The following is a 15,816-nucleotide window of genomic DNA, read 5'->3' on the forward strand; positions in this document are numbered from 1 at the left end:
GCTCCTCTGGTCCCGCTTCCAAAAATGCACGAAAAGACCTTTTTCAGAGCTACCTTCACACTGATTTTGGGCCATTTTAACCACCATGCAGCGGAGAAATAGCCAATCAAAAGAAGGGTTCCATGGAGAAATATACAGTTAATGGATTCTTATGCTCCTCTGGTCCCACTTTAAGTCAATGGAGATTTTTTTTTGCTTTAAATGCTTGCAGTTATTGATCCATTTGGTCTACAATTATGCGACCAGTATGGCTGGAAAGCACTTGATAAGAACTTCTTCCACACAAATTTTGGGCACTTTTGACTGTCAGGCAGTGGAGAAACAGCCAGTCAAAGAAATGGTTCCTAGTCTCCTCCAGTCCACTTTAAGTCAATTGAGATTTTTTTTTGCTTTAAATGCTTGCAGTTTTTGATTCATTTGGTCTACAATTATGCGACCAGTATAGCTTGAAAGCCCTTGTTCACAGCTACCTCCACACCAATTTTGGGCCATTTTGACAATCAGGAGGAGGAGAAACAGCTGGTCAAAGATAGGTTTACTAGGCTCCTCTGGTCCCGCTTCCAAAAATGCACGAAAAGACCTTTTTCAGAGCTACCTTCACACCGATTTTGGGCCATATTAAAAACCATGCAGCGGAGAAATAGCAAATCAAAAGAAGGGTTCCATGGAGAAATATAAAGTTAATGAATTCTTATGCTCATCCGGTCCCACTTTAAGTCAATGGAGATTTTTTTTTGCTTTAAATGCTTGCAGTTATTGATCCATTTGGTCTACAATTATGCGACCAGTATGGCTGGAAAGCACTTGATAAGAACTACTTCCAAACAAATTTTGGGACATTTTGACTATCAGGCAGTGGAGAAACAGCCAGTCAAAGAAAGGGTTCCTAGGCTCCTCCAGTCCACTTTAACTAAATAAAGATTTTATTTTTTAAATGCTTGCAGTTATTGATCCATTTGGTCTACAATTATGCGACCAGTATGGCTGGAAAGCACTTGATAAGAACTACTTCCACACAAATTTTGGGCACTTTTGACTGTCAGGCAGTGGAGAAACAGCCAGTCAAAGAAAGGGTTCCTAGTCTCCTCCAGTCCACATTAAGTCAATTGAGATTTTTTTTTGCTTTAAATGCTTGCAGTTTTTGATCCATTTGGTCTACAATTATGCGACCAGTATAGCTGGAAAGCCCTTGTTCACAGCTACCTCCACACCAATTTTGGGCCATTTTGACAATCAGGAGGAAGAGAAACAGCTGGTCAAAGATAGGGTTACTAGGCTCCTCTGGTCCCGCTTCCAAAAATGCACGAAAAGACCTTTTTCAGAGCTACCTTCACACCGATTTTGGGCCATATTAAAAACCATGCAGCGGAGAAATAGCAAATCAAAAGAAGGGTTCCATGGAGAAATATACAGTTAATGAATTCTTATGCTCATCCGGTCCCACTTTAAGTCAATGGAGATTTTTTTTTGCTTTAAATGCTTGCAGTTATTGATCCATTTGGTCTACAATTATGCGACCAGTATGGCTGGAAAGCACTTGATAAGAACTACTTCCAAACAAATTTTGGGACATTTTGACTATCAGGCAGTGGAGAAACAGCCAGTCAAAGAAAGGGTTCCTAGGCTCCTCCAGTCCACTTTAACTAAATAAAGATTTTATTTTTTAAATGCTTGCAGTTATTGATCCATTTGGTCTACAATTATGTGACCAGTATGGCTGGAAAGCACTTGATAAGATCTACTTCCACACAAATATTGGGACATTATGACTGTCAGGCAGTGGAGAAACAGCCAGTCAAAGAAAGTGTTCCTAGTCTCCTCCAGTCCACTTTAAGTCAATTGTGATTTTTTTTTGCTTTATATGCTTGCAGTTTTTGATCCATTTGGTCTACAATTATGTGACCAGTATTGCTGGAAAGCCCTTGTTCACAGCTACCTCCACACCAATTTTGGGCCATTTTGACAATCAGGAGGAGAAGAAACAGCTGGTCAAAGATAGGGTTACTAGGCTCCTCTGGTCCCGCTTCCAAAAATGCACGAAAATACCTTTTTCAGAGCTACCTTCACACCAATTTTGGGCCATTTTAACCACCATGCAGCGGAGAAATAGCCAATCAAAAGAAGGGTTCCTTGGAGAAATATACAGTTAATGGATTCTTATGCTCCTCCGGTCCCACTTTAAGTCAATGGAGATTTTTTTTTGCTTTAAATGCTTGCAGTTATTGATCCATTTGGTCTACATTTATGCGACCAGTATGGCTGGAAAGCACTTGATAAGAACTACTTCCACACAAATTTTGGGACAATTTGACTGTCAGGCAGTGGAGAAACAGCTTGTCCAAGAAAGGGTTCCTAGTCTCCTCCAGTCCACTTTAAGTCAATTGAGATTTTTTTTTGCTTTAAATGCTTGCAGTTTCTGATCCATTTGGTCTACAATTATGCGACCAGTATCGCTGGAAAGCACTTGTTCACAGCTACCTTCACACCAATTTTGGGCCATTTTGACTATCAGGCAGTGGAGAAACAGCCTGTCAAAGAAAGGGTTCCTAGTCTCCTCCAGTCCACTTTAAGTCAATTGAGATTTTTTTTTGCTTTAAATGCTTGCAGTGTTTGATCCATTTGGTCTACAATTATGCGACCAGTATTGCTGGAAAGCCCTTGTTCACAGCTAACTCCACACCAATTTTGGGCCATTTTGACAGTCAGGAGGAGGAGAAACAGCTGGTCAAAGATAGGGTTACTAGGCTCCTCTGGTCCCGCTTCCAAAAATGCACGAAAAGACCTTTTTCAGAGCTACCTTCACACCGATTTTGGGCCATTTTAACCACCATGCAGCGGAGAAATAGCCAATCAAAAGAAGGGTTCCATGGAGAAATATACAGTTAATGGATTCTTATGCTCCTCTGGTCCCACTTTAAGTCAATGGAGATTTTTTTTTGCTTTAAATGCTTGCAGTTATTGATCCATTTGGTCTACAATTATGCGACCAGTATGGCTGGAAAGCACTTGATAAGAACTACTTCCAAACAAATTTTGGGACATTTTGACTATCAGGCAGTGGAGAAACAGCCAGTCAAAGAAAGGGTTCCTAGGCTCCTCCAGTCCACTTTAACTAAATAAAGATTTTATTTTTTAAATGCTTGCAGTTATTGATCCATTTGGTCTACAATTATGCGACCAGTATGGCTGGAAAGCACTTGATAAGATCTACTTCCACACAAATATTGGGACATTATGACTGTCAGGCAGTGGAGAAACAGCCAGTCAAAGAAAGTGTTCCTAGTCTCCTCCAGTCCACTTTAAGTCAATTGAGATTTTTTTTTGCTTTATATGCTTGCAGTTATTGATCCATTTGGTCTACAATTATGCGACCAGTATGGCTGGAAAGCACTTGATAAGAACTACTTCCACACAAATTTTGGGACATTTTGACTGTCAGGCAGTGGAGAAACAGCCAGTCAAAGAAAGGGTTCCTAGTCTCCTCCAGTCCACTTTAAGTCAATTGAGATTTTTTTTTGCTTTAAATGCTTGCAGTTTTTGATCCATTTGGTCTACAATTATGCGTCCAGTATCGCTGGAAAGCCCTTGTTCACAGCTACCTCCACACCAATTTTGGGCCATTTTGACAATCAGGAGGAGAAGAAACAGCTGGTCAAAGATAGGGTTACTAGGCTCCTCTGGTCCCGCTTCCAAAAATGCATGAAAAGACCTTTTTCAGAGCTACCTTCACACCGATTTTGGGCCATTTTAACCACCATGCAGCGGAGAAATAGCCAATCAAAAGAAGGGTTCCTTGGAGAAATATACAGTTAATGGATTCTTATGCTCCTCTGGTCCCACTTTAAGTCAATGGAGATTTTTTTTTGCTTTAAATGCTTGCAGTTATTGATCCATTTGGTCTACAATTATGCGACCAGTATGGCTGGAAAGCACTTGATAAGAACTACTTCCACACAAATTTTGGGCACTTTTGACTGTCAGGCAGTGGAGAAACAGCCAGTCAAAGAAATGGTTCCTAGTCTCCTCCAGTCCACTTTAAGTCAATTGAGATTTTTTTTTGCTTTAAATGCTTGCAGTTATTGATCCATTTGGTCTACAATTATGCGACCAGTATGGCTGGAAAGCACTTGATAAGAACTACTTCCACACAAATATTGGGACATTTTGACTATCAGGCAGTGGAGAAACAGCCAGTCAAAGAAAGGGTTCCTAGTCTCCTCCAGTCCACTTTAAGTCAATTGAGATTTTTTTTGCTTTAAATGCTTGCAGTTTCTGATCCATTTGGTCCACAATTATGCGACCAGTATCGCTGGAAAGCCCTTGATCACAGCTACCTCCACACCAATTTTGGGCCATTTTGACAATCAGGAGGAGGAGAAACAGCTGGTCAAAGATAGGGTTACTAGGCTCCTCTGGTCCCGCTTCCAAAAATGCACAAAAAGACCTTTTTCAGAGCTACCTTCACACCGATTTTGGGCCATTTTAAAAACCATGCAGCGGAGAAATAGCAAATCAATAGAAGGGTTCCATGGAGAAATATACAGTTAATGAATTCTTATGCTCATCCGGTCCCACTTTAAGTCAATGGAGATTTTTTTTTGCTTTAAATGCTTGCAGTTATTGAACCATTTGGTCTACAATTATGCGACCAGTATGGCTGGAAAGCACTTGATAAGAACTACTGCCACACCTATTTTGGGCCATTTTGACTGTCAGGCAGTTGAGAAACAGCCAGTCAAAGAAAGGGTTCCTAGTCTCCTCCAGTCCACTTTAAGTCAATTGAGATTTTTTTTTGCTTTAAATGCTTGCAGTTTTTGATCCATTTGGTCTACAATTATGTGACCAGTATCGCTGGAATGCCCTTGTTCACAGCTACCTCCACACCAATTTTGGGCCATTTTGACAATCAGGAGGAGGAGAAACAGCTGGTCAAAGATAGGGTTACTAGGCTCCTCTGGTCCCGCTTCCAAAAATGCACGAAAAGACCTTTTTCAGAGCTACCTTCACACCGATTTTGGGCCATTTTAACCACCATGCAGCGGAGAAATAGCCAATCAAAAGAAGGGTTCCTTGGAGAAATATACAGTTAATGGATTCTTATGCTCCTCCGGTCCCACTTTAAGTAAATGGAGATTTATTGTTGCTTTAAATGCTTGCAGTTATTGATCCATTTGGTCTACAATTATGCGACCAGTATGGCTGGAAAGCACTTGATAAGAACTACTTCCACACAAATTTTGGGACAATTTGACTGTCAGGCAGTGGAGAAACAGCCTGTCAAAGAAAGGGTTCCTAGTCTCCTCCAGTCCACTTTAAGTCAATTGAGATTTTTTTTTGCTTTAAATGCTTGCAGTTTCTGATCCATTTGGTCTACAATTATGCGACAAGTATCACTGGAAAGCGCTTGTTCACAGCTACCTCCACACCAATTTTGGGCCATTTTGACTGTCAGGCAGTGGAGAAACAGCCAGTCAAAGAAAGGGTTCCTAGTCTCCTCCAGTCCACTTTAAGTCAATTGAGATTTTTTGTTGCTTTAAATGCTTGCAGTTATTGATCCATTTGGTCTACAATTATGCGACCAGTACGGCTGGAAAGCACTTGATAAGAACTACTTCCACACAAATTTTGGGACATTTTGACTGTCAGGCAGTGGAGAAACAGCCAGTCAAAGAAAGGGTTCCTAGTCTCCTCCAGTCCACTTTAAGTCAATTGAGATTTTTTTTAGCTTTAAATGCTTGCAGTTATTGATCCATTTGGTCTACAATTATGCGACCAGTATGGCTGGAAAGCACTTGATAAGATCTACTTCCACACAAATATTGGCACATTTTGACTGTCAGGCAGTGGAGAAACAGCCAGTCAAAGAAAGGGTTCCTAGGCTCCTCCAGTCCACTTTAAGACAATTGAGAGATTTTTTTGCTTAAAATGCTTGAAATTTTTGATCCATTTGGTCTACAATTATGCGACCAGTATCGCTGGAAAGCCCTTGTTTACAGCTACCTCCACACCAATTTTGGGCCATTTTGACTGTCAGGCAGTGGAGAAACAGCCAGTCAAACAAAGGGTTCCTAGTCTCCTCCAGTCCACTTTAAGTCAATGGAGATTTTTTTTTGTTTTAAATGCTTGCAGTTATTGATCCATTTGGTCTACAATTATGCGACCAGTATGGCTGGAAAGCACTTGAAAAGAACTACTTCCACATAAATTTTGGGCAATTTTGACTGTCAGGCAGTGGAGAAACAGCCAGTCAAAGAAAGGGTTCCTAGGCTCCTCCAGTCCACTTTAAGTAAATTAATAATTTTTTTTGCTTTAAATGCTTGCAGTTTTTGATCCATTTGGTCTACAATTATGCGACCAGTATGGCTGGAAAGCACTTGATAAGAACTACTTCCACACCAATTTTGGGCCATTTTGACTATCAGGCAGTGGAGAAACAGCCTGTCAAAGAAAGGGTTCCTAGTCTCCTCCAGTCCACTTTAAGTCAATTGAGATTTTTTTTTGCTTTAAATGCTTGCAGTTATTGATCCATTTGGTCTACAATTATGCGACCAGTATGGCTGGAAAGCACTTGATAAGAACTACTTCCACACAAATTTTGGGACATTTTGACTATCAGGCAGTGGAGAAACAGCCAGTCAAAGAAAGGGTTCCTAGTCTCCTCCAGTCCACTTTAAGTCAATTGAGATTTTTTTTTGCTTTAAATGCTTGCAGTTTCTGATCCATTTGGTCCACAATTATGCGACCAGTATCGCTGGAAAGCATTTTTTCACAGCTACCTCCACACCAATTTTGGGCCATTTTGACAATCAGGAGGAGGAGAAACAGCTGGTCAAAGATAGGGTTACTAGGCTCCTCTGGTCCCGCTTCCAAAAATGCACGAAAAGACCTTTTTCAGAGCTACCTTCACACCGATTTTGGGCCATTTTAAAAACCATGCAGCGGAGAAATAGCAAATCAATAGAAGGGTTCCATGGAGAAATATACAGTTAATGAATTCTTATGCTCATCCGGTCCCACTTTAAGTCAATGGAGATTTTTTTTTGCTTTAAATGCTTGCAGTTTTTGATCCATTTGGTCTACAATTATGTGACCAGTATCGCTGGAATGCCCTTGTTCACAGCTACCTCCACACCAATTTTGGGCCATTTTGACAATCAGGAGGAGGAGAAACAGCTGGTCAAAGATAGGGTTACTAGGCTCCTCTGGTCCCGCTTCCAAAAATGCACGAAAAGACCTTTTTCAGAGCTACCTTCACACCGATTTTGGGCCATTTTAACCACCATGCAGCGGAGAAATAGCCAATCAAAAGAAGGGTTCCTTGGAGAAATATACAGTTAATGGATTCTTATGCTCCTCCGGTCCCACTTTAAGTAAATGGAGATTTATTGTTGCTTTAAATGCTTGCAGTTATTGATCCATTTGGTCTACAATTATGCGACCAGTATGGCTGGAAAGCACTTGATAAGAACTACTTCCACACAAATTTTGGGACAATTTGACTGTCAGGCAGTGGAGAAACAGCCTGTCAAAGAAAGGGTTCCTAGTCTCCTCCAGTCCACTTTAAGTCAATTGAGATTTTTTTTTGCTTTAAATGCTTGCAGTTTCTGATCCATTTGGTCTACAATTATGCGACAAGTATCGCTGGAAAGCGCTTGTTCACAGCTACCTCCACACCAATTTTGGGCCATTTTGACTGTCAGGCAGTGGAGAAACAGCCAGTCAAAGAAAGGGTTCCTAGTCTCCTCCAGTCCACTTTAAGTCAATTGAGATTTTTTGTTGCTTTAAATGCTTGCAGTTATTGATCCATTTGGTCTACAATTATGCGACCAGTACGGCTGGAAAGCACTTGATAAGAACTACTTCCACACAAATTTTGGGACATTTTGACTGTCAGGCAGTGGAGAAACAGCCAGTCAAAGAAAGGGTTCCTAGTCTCCTCCAGTCCACTTTAAGTCAATTGAGATTTTTTTTAGCTTTAAATGCTTGCAGTTATTGATCCATTTGGTCTACAATTATGCGACCAGTATGGCTGGAAAGCACTTGATAAGATCTACTTCCACACAAATATTGGCACATTTTGACTGTCAGGCAGTGGAGAAACAGCCAGTCAAAGAAAGGGTTCCTAGGCTCCTCCAGTCCACTTTAAGACAATTGAGAGATTTTTTTGCTTAAAATGCTTGAAATTTTTGATCCATTTGGTCTACAATTATGCGACCAGTATCGCTGGAAAGCCCTTGTTTACAGCTACCTCCACACCAATTTTGGGCCATTTTGACTGTCAGGCAGTGGAGAAACAGCCAGTCAAACAAAGGGTTCCTAGTCTCCTCCAGTCCACTTTAAGTCAATGGAGATTTTTTTTTGTTTTAAATGCTTGCAGTTATTGATCCATTTGGTCTACAATTATGCGACCAGTATGGCTGGAAAGCACTTGAAAAGAACTACTTCCACATAAATTTTGGGCAATTTTGACTGTCAGGCAGTGGAGAAACAGCCAGTCAAAGAAAGGGTTCCTAGGCTCCTCCAGTCCACTTTAAGTAAATTAATAATTTTTTTTGCTTTAAATGCTTGCAGTTTTTGATCCATTTGGTCTACAATTATGCGACCAGTATGGCTGGAAAGCACTTGATAAGAACTACTTCCACACCAATTTTGGGCCATTTTGACTATCAGGCAGTGGAGAAACAGCCTGTCAAAGAAAGGGTTCCTAGTCTCCTCCAGTCCACTTTAAGTCAATTGAGATTTTTTTTTGCTTTAAATGCTTGCAGTTATTGATCCATTTGGTCTACAATTATGCGACCAGTATGGCTGGAAAGCACTTGATAAGAACTACTTCCACACAAATTTTGGGACATTTTGACTATCAGGCAGTGGAGAAACAGCCAGTCAAAGAAAGGGTTCCTAGTCTCCTCCAGTCCACTTTAAGTCAATTGAGATTTTTTTTTGCTTTAAATGCTTGCAGTTTCTGATCCATTTGGTCCACAATTATGCGACCAGTATCGCTGGAAAGCCTTTTTTCACAGCTACCTCCACACCAATTTTGGGCCATTTTGACAATCAGGAGGAGGAGAAACAGCTGGTCAAAGATAGGGTTACTAGGCTCCTCTGGTCCCGCTTCCAAAAATGCACGAAAATACCTTTTTCAGAGCTACCTTCACACCGATTTTGGGCCATTTTAAAAACCATGCAGCGGAGAAATAGCAAATCAATAGAAGGGTTCCATGGAGAAATATACAGTTAATGAATTCTTATGCTCATCCGGTCCCACTTTAAGTCAATGGAGATTTTTTTTTGCTTTAAATGCTTGCAGTTATTGAACCATTTGGTCTACAATTATGCGACCAGTATGGCTGGAAAGCACTTGATAAGAACTACTTCCACACAAATTTTGGGACATTTTGACTATCAGGCAGTGGAGAAACAGCCAGTCAAAGAAAGGGTTCCTAGGCTCCTCCAGTCCACTTTAACTAAATAAAGATTTTTTTTTTAAATGCTTGCAGTTATTGATCCATTTGGTCTACAATTATGCGACCAGTATGGCTGGAAAGCACTTACTAAGAACTACTGCAAAACCAATTTTGGGCCATTTTGACTGTCAGGCAGTGGAGAAACAGCCAGTCAAAGAAAGGGTTCCTAGTCTCCTCCAGTCCACTTTAAGTCAATTGAGATTTTTTTTTGCTTTAAATGCTTGCAGTTATTGATTCATTTGGTCTACAATTATGCGACCAGTATGGCTGGAAAGCACTTGATAAGAACTACTTCCAAACAAATTTTGGGACATTTTGACTGTCAGGCAGTGGAGAAACAGCCAGTCAAAGAAAGGGTTCCTAGTCTCCTTCAGTCCACTTTAAGTCAATTGAGATTTTTTTTTGTTTTAAATGCTTGCAGTTTCTGATCCATTTGGTCTACAATTATGCGACCAGTATCGCTGGAAAGCCCTTTTTCACAGCTACCTCCACACCAATTTTTGGCCATTTTGACTATCAGGCAGTGGAGAAACAGCCTGTCAAAGAAAGGGTTCCTAGTCTCCTCCAGTCCACTTTAAGTCAATTGAGATTTTTTTTTGCTTTAAATGCTTGCAGTTTTTGATCCATTTGGTCTACAATTATGCGACCAGTATTGCTGGAAAGCCCTTGTTCACAGCTAACTCCACACCAATTTTGGGCCATTTTGACAGTCAGGAGGAGGAGAAACAGCTGGTCAAAGATAGGGTTACTAGGCTCCTCTGGTCCCGCTTCCAAAAATGCACGAAAAGACCTTTTTCAGAGCTACCTTCACACCGATTTTGGGCCATTTTAACCACCATGCAGCGGAGAAATAGCCAATCAAAAGAAGGGTTCCATGGAGAAATATACAGTTAATGGATTCTTATGCTCCTCTGGTCCCACTTTAAGTCAATGGAGATTTTTTTTTGCTTTAAATGCTTGCAGTTATTGATCCATTTGGTCTACAATTATGCGACCAGTATGGCTGGAAAGCACTTGATAAGAACTACTTCCACACAAATTTTGGGCACTTTTGACTGTCAGGCAGTGGAGAAACAGCCAGTCAAAGAAAGGGTTCCTAGTCTCCTCCAGTCCACTTTAAGTCAATTGAGATTTTTTTTTGCTTTAAATGCTTGCAGTTTTTGATCCATTTGGTCTACAATTATGCGACCAGTATAGCTGGAAAGCCCTTGTTCACAGCTACCTCCACACCAATTTTGGGCCATTTTGACAATCAGGAGGAAGAGAAACAGCTGGTCAAAGATAGGGTTACTAGGCTCCTCTGGTCCCGCTTCCAAAAATGCACGAAAAGACCTTTTTCAGAGCTACCTTCACACCGATTTTGGGCCATATTAAAAACCATGCAGCGGAGAAATAGCAAATCAAAAGAAGGGTTCCATGGAGAAATATACAGTTAATGAATTCTTATGCTCATCCGGTCCCACTTTAAGTCAATGGAGATTTTTTTTTGCTTTAAATGCTTGCAGTTATTGATCCATTTGGTCTACAATTATGCGACCAGTATGGCTGGAAAGCACTTGATAAGAACTACTTCCAAACAAATTTTGGGACATTTTGACTATCAGGCAGTGGAGAAACAGCCAGTCAAAGAAAGGGTTCCTAGGCTCCTCCAGTCCACTTTAACTAAATAAAGATTTTATTTTTTAAATGCTTGCAGTTATTGATCCATTTGGTCTACAATTATGCGACCAGTATGGCTGGAAAGCACTTGATAAGAACTACTTCCACACAAATTTTGGGCACTTTTGACTGTCAGGCAGTGGAGAAACAGCCAGTCAAAGAAAGGGTTCCTAGTCTCCTCCAGTCCACTTTAAGTCAATTGAGATTTTTTTTTGCTTTAAATGCTTGCAGTTTTTGATCCATTTGGTCTACAATTATGCGACCAGTATAGCTGGAAAGCCCTTGTTCACAGCTACCTCCACACCAATTTTGGGCCATTTTGACAATCAGGAGGAAGAGAAACAGCTGGTCAAAGATAGGGTTACTAGGCTCCTCTGGTCCCGCTTCCAAAAATGCACGAAAAGACCTTTTTCAGAGCTACCTTCACACCGATTTTGGGCCATATTAAAAACCATGCAGCGGAGAAATAGCAAATCAAATGAAGGGTTCCATGGAGAAATATACAGTTAATGAATTCTTATGCTCATCCGGTCCCACTTTAAGTCAATGGAGATTTTTTTTTGCTTTAAATGCTTGCAGTTATTGATCCATTTGGTCTACAATTATGCGACCAGTATGGCTGGAAAGCACTTGATAAGAACTACTTCCAAACAAATTTTGGGACATTTTGACTATCAGGCAGTGGAGAAACAGCCAGTCAAAGAAAGGGTTCCTAGGCTCCTCCAGTCCACTTTAACTAAATAAAGATTTTATTTTTTAAATGCTTGCAGTTATTGATCCATTTGGTCTACAATTATGTGACCAGTATGGCTGGAAAGCACTTGATAAGATCTACTTCCACACAAATATTGGGACATTATGACTGTCAGGCAGTGGAGAAACAGCCAGTCAAAGAAAGTGTTCCTAGTCTCCTCCAGTCCACTTTAAGTCAATTGTGATTTTTTTTTGCTTTATATGCTTGCAGTTTTTGATCCATTTGGTCTACAATTATGCGACCAGTATCGCTGGAAAGCCCTTGTTCACAGCTACCTCCACACCAATTTTGGGCCATTTTGACAATCAGGAGGAGAAGAAACAGCTGGTCAAAGATAGGGTTACTAGGCTCCTCTGGTCCCGCTTCCAAAAATGCACGAAAATACCTTTTTCAGAGCTACCTTCACACCAATTTTGGGCCATTTTAACCACCATGCAGCGGAGAAATAGCCAATCAAAAGAAGGATTCCTTGGAGAAATATACAGTTAATGGATTCTTATGCTCCTCCGGTCCCACTTTAAGTCAATGGAGATTTTTTTTTGCTTTAAATGCTTGCAGTTATTGATCCATTTGGTCTACATTTATGCGACCAGTATGGCTGGAAAGCACTTGATAAGAACTACTTCCACACAAATTTTGGGACAATTTGACTGTCAGGCAGTGGAGAAACAGCTTGTCAAAGAAAGGGTTCCTAGTCTCCTCCAGTCCACTTTGTCAATTGAGATTTTTTTTTGCTTTAAATGCTTGCAGTTTCTGATCCATTTGGTCTACAATTATGCGACCAGTATCGCTGGAAAGCACTTGTTCACAGCTACCTTCACACCAATTTTGGGCCATTTTGACTATCAGGCAGTGGAGAAACAGCCTGTCAAAGAAAGGGTTCCTAGTCTCCTCCAGTCCACTTTAAGTCAATTGAGATTTTTTTTTGCTTTAAATGCTTGCAGTTTTTGATCCATTTGGTCTACAATTATGCGACCAGTATTGCTGGAAAGCCCTTGTTCACAGCTAACTCCACACCAATTTTGGGCCATTTTGACAGTCAGGAGGAGGAGAAACAGCTGGTCAAAGATAGGGTTACTAGGCTCCTCTGGTCCCGCTTCCAAAAAAATGCACAAAAAGACCTTTTTCAGAGCTACCTTCACACCGATTTTGGGCCATTTTAACCACCATGCAGCGGAGAAATAGCCAATCAAAAGAAGGGTTCCATGGAGAAATATACAGTTAATGGATTCTTATGCTCCTCTGGTCCCACTTTAAGTCAATGGAGATTTTTTTTTGCTTTAAATGCTTGCAGTTATTGATCCATTTGGTCTACAATTATGCGACCAGTATGGCTGGAAAGCACTTGATAAGAACTACTTCCACACAAATTTTGGGCACTTTTGACTGTCAGGCAGTGGAGAAACAGCCAGTCAAAGAAATGGTTCCTAGTCTCCTCCAGTCCACTTTAAGTCAATTGAGATTTTTTTTTGCTTTAAATGCTTGCAGTTTTTGATCCATTTGGTCTACAATTATGCGACCAGTACAGCTTGAAAGCCCTTGTTCACAGCTACCTCCACACCAATTTTGGGCCATTTTGACAATCAGGAGGAGGAGAAACAGCTGGTCAAAGATAGGGTTACTAGGCTCCTCTGGTCCCGCTTCCAAAAATGCACGAAAATACCTTTTTCAGAGCTACCTTCACACCGATTTTGGGCCATATTAAAAACCATGCAGCGGAGAAATAGCAAATCAAAAGAAGGGTTCCATGGAGAAATATAAAGTTAATGAATTCTTATGCTCATCCGGTCCCACTTTAAGTCAATGGAGATTTTTTTTTGCTTTAAATGCTTGCAGTTATTGATCCATTTTGGTCTACAATTATGCGACCAGTATGGCTGGAAAGCACTTGATAAGAACTACTTCCATACAAATTTTGGGACATTTTGACTATCAGGCAGTGGAGAAACAGCCAGTCAAAGAAAGGGTTCCTAGGCTCCTCCAGTCCACTTTAACTAAATAAAGATTTTATTTTTTAAATGCTTGCAGTTATTGATCCATTTGGTCTACAATTATGCGACCAGTATGGCTGGAAAGCACTTGATAAGATCTACTTCCACACAAATATTGGGACATTATGACTGTCAGGCAGTGGAGAAACAGCCAGTCAAAGAAAGTGTTCCTAGTCTCCTCCAGTCCACTTTAAGTCAATTGAGATTTTTTTTTGCTTTATATGCTTGCAGTTATTGATCCATTTGGTCTACAATTATGCGACCAGTATGGCTGGAAAGCACTTGATAAGAACTACTTCCACACAAATTTTGGGACATTTTGACTGTCAGGCAGTGGAGAAACAGCCAGTCAAAGAAAGGGTTCCTAGTCTCCTCCAGTCCACTTTAAGTCAATTGAGATTTTTTTTTGCTTTAAATGCTTGCAGTTTTTGATCCATTTGGTCTACAATTATGCGACCAGTATCGCTGGAAAGCCCTTGTTCACAGCTACCTCCACACCAATTTTGGGCCATTTTGACAATCAGGAGGAGAAGAAACAGCTGGTCAAAGATAGGGTTACTAGGCTCCTCTGGTCCCGCTTCCAAAAATGCATGAAAAGACCTTTTTCAGAGCTACCTTCACACCGATTTTGGGCCATTTTAACCACCATGCAGCGGAGAAATAGCCAATCAAAAGAAGGGTTCCTTGGAGAAATATACAGTTAATGGATGCTTATGCTCCTCCGGTCCCACTTTAAGTCAATGGAGATTTTTTTTTGCTTTAAATGCTTGCAGTTATTGATCCATTTGGTCTACATTTATGCGACCAGTATGGCTGGAAAGCACTTGATAAGAACTACTTCCACACAAATTTTGGGACAATTTGACTGTCAGGCAGTGGAGAAACAGCTTGTCAAAGAAAGGGTTCCTAGTCTCCTCCAGTCCACTTTAAGTCAATTGAGATTTTTTTTTGCTTTAAATGCTTGCAGTTTCTGATCCATTTGGTCTACAATTATGCGATCAGTATCGCTGGAAAGCACTTGTTCACAGCTACCTTCACACCAATTTTGGGCCATTTTGACTATCAGGCAGTGGAGAAACAGCCTGTCAAAGAAAGGATTCCTAGTCTCCTCCAGTCCACTTTAAGTCAATTGAGATTTTTTTTGCTTTAAATGCTTGCAGTTTTTGATCCATTTGGTCTACAATTATGCGACCAGTATAGCTGGAAAGCCCTTGTTCACAGCTACCTCCACACCAATTTTGGGCCATTTTGACAGTCAGGAGGAGGAGAAACAGCTGGTCAAAGATAGGGTTACTAGGCTCCTCTGGTCCCGCTTCCAAAAATGCACGAAAAGACCTTTTTTAGAGCTACCTTCACACCGATTTTGGGCCATTTTAAACACCATGCAGCGGAGAAATAGCCAATCAAAAGATGGGTTCCATGGAGAAATATACAGTTAATGGATTCTTATGCTCCTCTGGTCCCACTTTAAGTCAATGGAGATTTTTTTTTGCTTTAAATGCTTGCAGTTATTGATCCATTTGGTCTACAATTATGCGACCAGTATGGCTGGAAAGCACTTGATAAGAACTACTTCCACACAAATTTTGGGCACTTTTGACTGTCAGGCAGTGGAGAAACAGCCAGTCAAAGAAATGGTTCCTAGTCTCCTCCAGTCCACTTTAAGTCAATGGAGATTTTTTTTTGCTTTAAATGCTTGCAGTTATTGATCCATTTGGTCTACAATTATGCGACCAGTATGGCTGGAAAGCACTTGATAAGAACTACTTCCAAACAAATTTTGGGACATTTTGACTATCAGGCAGTGGAGAAACAGCCAGTCAAAGAAAGGGTTCCTAGGCTCCTCCAGTCCACTTTAACTAAATAAAGATTTTATTTTTTAAATGCTTGCAGTTATTGATCCATTTGGTCTACAATTATGCGACCAGTATGGCTGGAAAGCACTTGA

The sequence above is a fragment of the Taudactylus pleione genome, unplaced genomic scaffold (assembly GCF_031769625.1).
Source record: "Taudactylus pleione unplaced genomic scaffold, aTauple2 ptg000195l, whole genome shotgun sequence".
NCBI lineage: Eukaryota > Metazoa > Chordata > Amphibia > Anura > Myobatrachidae > Taudactylus > Taudactylus pleione.